The sequence below is a fragment of the Primulina huaijiensis genome, chromosome 5 (genome assembly GCF_012295235.1).
Source record: "Primulina huaijiensis isolate GDHJ02 chromosome 5, ASM1229523v2, whole genome shotgun sequence".
Lineage (NCBI taxonomy): Eukaryota > Viridiplantae > Streptophyta > Magnoliopsida > Lamiales > Gesneriaceae > Primulina > Primulina huaijiensis.
In genome coordinates, this window is record NC_133310.1 from 4018536 (window position 1) to 4026004 (window position 7469).

Below are 7469 nucleotides of genomic sequence, written 5' to 3' on the forward strand. Positions count from 1 at the left end.
AACCAGATTTACCCTTCTACTATTGATTTAAAATTCAAATAATATTATAATCATATTCCATTTATATCTGTATTTTTTTGGTGTAAGCTGATTAACTTAAAGAGATAATAACACTGAAAAATTTTATGTTTGTGTTGTCAATGGATTTATATGAGTTGTGATTGATATTTATATGTACAACGTGTATGCGTCGTCTACAAATAATAATAAAGATTGTTTCAAATTAATCAAATTTGAATTTGAATTTTTATTCAATAAAAAAATTTATCCATATTCTTTGGGCTTCGACTCGACCAAAAATATTCGAAGTCGAATTCGAATATAAAAATATGGATTATATTATGTTTGGTTTCTCATTAAATCTCCAAGTGAGAAAAATGTAGGCAAAATAATGATGAATGGTGGCAGAAAAAATTTTAGTTGGTAGGTATACATTAATTGTGCGGAAAAATTCGGGTCATATTTTGTAATGGAAAAAACGGAATTGACATCGTGAATTCAGATTATTAAATTGTGCAGAAATTGCTTACGTTTGTAAATAGGTACATCAATTCACCACATTCCTTACTCGTTCTGAAGTTGAGAATCTCAATTCTCAAATTTCTCTCTTCTACTAATTATTTTTATAATATATTTGTGAGATGTTTGTTTCTCCTATATTAAGAAATTGTGTGTTTTCTTTGAAAATATAATGAGTGGTTGTATACCATAAAATATTATTGTGAAATTCTTTTCATCTTGTCTATTTTTTTACCATAATAATTTTAAGAGGTTTTCCACATAAATCTCGGTGTACAATTTTATTCTTTATTTTCATAATTATATATCAAGATGCTGCACGTGAGACCAACAAGTGCTATCAGAATCTTGGTTTAAAATTTCTTAAAATTCTGAGTAAGTTATGTGGTTGCAGCCTTGACTGATCTTGCATATCAGAAAATATTTTTTTGATATTTTTTATTAAGATGAGATTATTTTGTTCAGTCTACTAAATTGTTGTGACATAATGACAGGCATGTACGAGATAACAAATTTCAATGGAAACAATTTTATGTTGTTGAAAAAATACAAACAATTTTAAGAAAGAAAAATTGTTTGGCGACTATTGGAGATAGACAGAGTGAAATGACGGATGATGAAAAGTGAAATGATATTAATGATAATGTTATTGCTAATTTACATTTGGACATATCAAACAAAGTACTGTCAATTATTTCTGAGATAAATAATGCAAAAAATATCTTTGATACTCTGAAAAAAAATGTACGAATTCAAGTCACTACATAATAAAAATTTTATAAAGAGAAGACTTTACAATCTTCAGATGACGGAATCCTCATCGATGACCGACCATATCAACACACTAAATATTCTATTTTCCAGAATCATATGAACAACTTATCATCAACTTAACCAACAATATTCTTATGAGCTTTCTAAAATTCAACGATATCTTAACTGCAGTTCTCGGAGAAGAAAGTCAAAGCAAGAATAATGAAGATAGGTTGGTAGCTTTGAAGCAGGTAGAGTCTTTACCGATGATAAGTAGAAGATTTATGGATCGTGACTTTGGTGGGAGCCAAAGATAAGGTTGATCAAAGTCGATAAACAAGAAAAAAAAAATTTACTGCTTTAAATGTGACGGTAAATGACACTTCAAGAAAGAATGTATAAGTTTCGAGAAGGGTTCTCAAGGAAATGTGACCATTACATCAGGCGGTGGTGAAAAACTATTCAGCGAAGCAGCGACAGTTGTAGAAGGAAGACACAAATTTTGTGACACATGAATTATGGATTCAGGAGCGACGTGACACGTGACGTCTCAGAGAGAATGATTCGATCAATATGAACTAGTCTCAAAAGGATCTGTATTCATCGGAAAATGATCAAGCCTTGGAAACCGATGAGGTCAATACTATCAAAATAAAAATGTTTGATGACACTTTTCATACCATACATGAGATACAACATATGAAAGGACAGATGAAGAATATTTTGTCATTTGGGCAATTTGATTATATCGGGTGCAAAACTCGTATCGAGTCGTTATGAAGGCAGAAAAAGTAGTTGTAAATTTGTATGTACTTTTGTAATAACACATAAAGAGACGGAACTAGCGGTTGCTCGATTGGTGCATGAGAATAATTAACAGTGTTATGGCATCGAATCCTCTGCCATATGTTAGAACGAGAGTTGAAAATTCTCTCAGGACAGAAGCTGCTGTCAAAGCTTACAAAAGTGTCTCTATACTTTTTTGATCATTGTGCTACCAGTAAACAACACAGATTAAATTTTGGCAATTCTACTGCCAGAAGCAGATGCATATTGGAGTTAATTCATTCGGATGTTTGGCAAGAACTGGTTGTATCCCTAGGAGGAGCGAGATACTTTGTCTCGTTCATTGATTATTTCTCTAGCAGATGTTGGGTGTATCCAATCAATAATTAATCAGATGTTTTCCAGGTCTTCAAATATTTCAAAGCGCTGATTGAACTTGATTGTGGGAAAAAAAATCAAGGTTTGAGGACTGACAATGGAGAGAATATACCAGTGGCGAATTTGATGCATTTTGCCAATATGAGGACATTGAAAGACAGTTCACAATGGTTTACTCACCTCAACAGCGGATGAAAAAGAATTTGTTGGACAGAACAATAGCCATGTTGAGGACTGCGGGTCTAACCAAGTCATTTTGGGCAAAAACAGTTGAAATCGCTTGTTATATTGTTAATTGTTTTCTTTCAGTGGTGATTATCTGAAGACTCCGATGGAGTTGTGGAGGGAAACTGGTAATTATTCTCATTTGCAAATATTTGGAAGTTCCATGTACGTTTTGTACTATGAAAAGAAATATCAAAGTTAGATTCGAAATCCAAAAAAATGTATCTTCTTGGATTATGCTAATGTAGTAAAGGCGTTTCATTTGTGGTACCATATTGTTCACAAGCTTGTCATCAACGAGAATGTTATTTCGAGAAAGATAAAGTAAAGGGAGACAATGACATACTGAATTCAGAAACTACTATATTTCAGGTTGAAAATTAGACATAAGAAGATAAAATTTCTTGTGAAGTAGTACCAGAGCACGAGGAACAAGAACATGTTGAGTATGAGGTTTCCAAAGTAAGACTGTCAACTCGAGACAGAAGACTACCAGGTCGACTTTCAGATTATGTCACTGAAAGCAATACTGCATATTGTCTATTAACAGAGGATGATGAGCCATTGAGTTTCTATGAAGCTATTCAAATCTCGGATGTATCCTCATGGATGACAGTAATGCTAGAAGAATTTACCGAATTAGATATAAAAAAAACTTGTGATCTTGTTACACCATCACAAGAGAAAAACAATTTGTAACGGATGGATATATAAGATCAAACATGATAATAAACAAGTAGAGTGGTATCTTGCTAGATTGGTTGTAAAAAAAATATGCTAAAAAAGAAGACATTGACTTCACTGAGATATTTTCTTCTGTGATTCAACCTACAGCAGTCAAAGTTGTGTTGACATTGTATGCAGTGTTTGACTTACATCTAGACAACTAGATTTGGAAATAATATTTCGTAATGGAGATCTTGAATAAAAAATCTATATGCTATAGACAAAAGATTTTGCGGAAGCAGTGAGAATAGTCATTTGGTATATCACGAATCCTGGAAGAGAGAATTGAAGTATGTTAAGAGCATCTTTAGATACATTAAAGGTATCTCAAATGCTGCATTATGCTATGGATGATCAAATTTTATACTCAAGGACTATTTCGATTCAGATTATGCAGGTGATCCTGATAAGAGGAAATATACTACTAGTTACATGTTTACACTCGTAGGAGGAGCAGCAAGCTAGGATTTAAAACTGCAAATAATTGTAAAGTTATCTACAATGAAAATTTAATATATGGCAACTATTCAAGTTTATAAGGAGACAATATGAATTAAAATATTATTGTAGGAGATCTGTCACAAACAAGAGAAATTTCATTTGTTTTGTGATTGTCAGAGTGCCTTGCACATTGCAAAGAATCTAGTCTTTCATTTAAGGACTAAACACATTGGAGTTTTGTTTCATTTTTTTCGAGAAGTAGTAGAAGACGAAAATGTGAATATGCAGAAGATCCATAAAAATTATAACAAAGATGATGTTCTAACCAAGAAGTGAACACTGATGAGTTTGAGTGGTGTAGATCCTCAAGTAGCCTAGAACAAACGTAAGCAACAGGGAATAACAAGATTGAAAAGATGTATGGAGATGTTTTTGATTCTCAATTATATCTCCAGTTGAGAGAAATGTCGGCAAAATAATGATGAGTGGCGAGAGGCATAATTTAAGTTGGTAGGTATGTACTAATTGTGCGAAAAAATTGGGGTCATATTTTGCATTCGAAAAATGGAATTGACATCGTAAATTCAGACAATGAAATTGTGCAGAAATTTCTTGCGTTCAGACGGAGAAGAGCACCTATAAATAAGTGCATCATTTCACCTCATTCCTTAACCCGTTCTTAAGTTGAGAATCTCAATGATCAAGTTTCTCTCTTCTTCTAGTTATTTCTATAATATTTGTGTGTTGTTTGTTTTCTTGTATTAAGAGAGTGTATACTATCTTTGATAATACGATGAGTATACACCATAAAATATTATAGTTGAATTCTTTCATCTTGCTCGTCGATTTTTACTCCAATAATTTTTAGGGGTTTTGCATGTAAACATCGGTGTCCAATTTTATTCTTTATTTTCATAATTATATTTCAATATATCACACCCGATACCAACTTATTCAGCTCTATTTTACTTGGTTGTGCCCATATCTAGAATCCTTGGAATTAAGATTTGGTGCTTACATAGTATTCTCCATGCGAAGAAATATAGGAAATCTTATATAAAGATAAATTAAATATCTCTGTAATGATTAAAACTCAAGCATGATGAGAGTTGATTCATTTCAATGCAATTCTTTTTAACATGAAAAATGTGTAAATCAACAACTCTATTCGAGTTTAAATCAAATTACGAACTTCAATTCCCCTTGAATATGGAGGCATTTTTTGAAATTACATCTAGTCGTTTGATATTTTTTATGGGTATATCTAGTATATTTGTATAAACATCGATTCGAAAATTGATTTGCGATAAAAAAATCTAATTTTTAAATTTTATTTCTTTCGAAAGTACATATAAGTACCACCTCTTTGGAATGAAACCCAATTTTTTTTTTTTTTTTTTTCATTTTGGGAAACAAGACTGTATTTTATATGTGTGTGGTAATTTTATTTTTGATTTTTGCTTTTTCTATATATTTCTCTTTCATTTGAAATGAACACACCACCGGCGGAAGATGGTGAGGGCGCACAGAGATTAAAAAAGGTATTATTCCCACAAAATATTAACACTTAGCAACCAAAAAGAAAAAAAGTGAAAAGGATAAAAAGGAGTAGGGGAAAAAAGGAAAAGAAAAACAACCTTTTCTCCCTTTCTCATGGATAAANAGGTATTGCTGTTTAAGATTTTAGAACTTTTTTTTTTGAAGAATTTTAAAATATGTGGATCAAATTGATCACGTCCATGAAAAAAATATTAATTAATCTACTTTTTAATAGAAGAAAACAAAGAGATCTCACCCTAAAGTTGCCAGTTTTAAAGAGTTAGATTCAATAATTTGGTCAAGTGAGTGATTCAATGATCAATATATGTTCACTACAAGCAAAAACCAAATCAACAACGAACATACGACAATGGTTTTTACTAAAACCGTTGTCGTATGCTTTTTAACAACGATTTTAGTCAAAACCGTTGTTGTATGTGCGTTTTTTAAGCAAAAGACAACGGTTTTATAAAAACCGTTGTCTTTTGAGGGCAAAACACAACGGTTTTATAAAAACCGTTGTCTTTTGGGGGTCAAAGACAACGGTTTTTAGGGTTAATAACAACGCTTCTATAAAATCGTTGTCTTCGAGCATTTTTTATGGTCAAAGACAATGGTTCTATGAACCGTTATCTTTGAGTGTGTTTTTTTGGAAACCGTCGCTAATTTAAAAATAGCGACGGTATATAATCAGTCGCTATATATAGCGACGATTTTAAGTAAAACCGTCGCATGCTTTAAAGTAGCAACAGTTTTCTGAAACCGTCGCTAAAATTAGCAACGGTTTTAAACAAAATCGTGTTTAAAACAGTCGTAAATTTAAAATATGCGACTGTTTTGCAATTACTGTCACTATTAGCGACAGTCTAAGCAAAAACCGTCGTAAATTGTCTATACATATCTGCACTTTCGGTCCATTTTCCTCCACACCACTTCACAACAGTTAAAATTTTTCTCTCTTACACGATTTTATCACCTCACTATACTTAAATTTTTTTTCTCTTACACGATTTTAGTTTCGATTTAGGATAAATTTTTTCGCTTTAATTTTTGGTAAATTTTTAAGTGTTAGTTAAGTTCATGAATATTGTTTGCATAGTCAAATTGTAAGTTCGTTTAGATTTGTTAAATTATTAAAAGTAAATTTTTTTTTATTTTACCGAAAATATTAGTGACGGAAATCATGAAGAAACCGTCGCTAAAATTAGCGACGGACTTTATGGCAAACCGTCACTAAAATTAGCGAAGGTTAAATAAACTGTCGCTAATTTTAGCGACAGTTTTGCATAAATCCAATCGCAAATTTTATTGTAGCTACAACAACGGTGAAAAACTGTTGTCTTTGAGCGAACTCTTTAATCACAGAAGCTTTAACAACGGTTTTTCAGGGCATACGACAACGGATTTTCACCGTTGTCTTTAGGCTTTTTTCTTGTAGTGGTTAGAGACAAATTTTATAATTTGGCTGTGAATCCCCAACTATAATACATAAGTTTATAGTCAATTTATCGATAACTTGTAGCTCGTCTGACATCATAATATCATATTTGAGATAATGTTTCAGGTTCAAGACTAATTGCAATAATCACCTTCTTCAATTCAAAAAGAAAGTTCATAGCCCACTCACAATAACATCAAACTTGCTACCTTGAGTCTTTTGTAGAGTCAAAACAAGCTAGAATGCGGTGCTAACGGATAGAGCTATAGTGATGTATTGAGTTGCAGGGATTGATGGAGTACAAATATAGTTATGATTTTTCCACACGACTATTGAGAATCACTTAAATCGTCTTTGGATCGATGAGAATAATATGAAATTTATTTTCCTCATCTTTCTTCGAATCAAATTCATCAATCCAATAACAACCTTTAAAGAATTAATATATCGATTGTTTAAAAGTTAACCCATTGTACATTTTCTTGCATATGTGCTGATGAAATATATGAGCGATACAATAATAATATCATTGGTCTATGACGACTAATTCATTACATATCTTTTTTAAACACGAGTCATAAAAAAAACTAATTTAGAGATTACAATCATTATTTAAATTATCTCTAACAACTGTAGATGGTATTTTACAATCATTTTAATTACT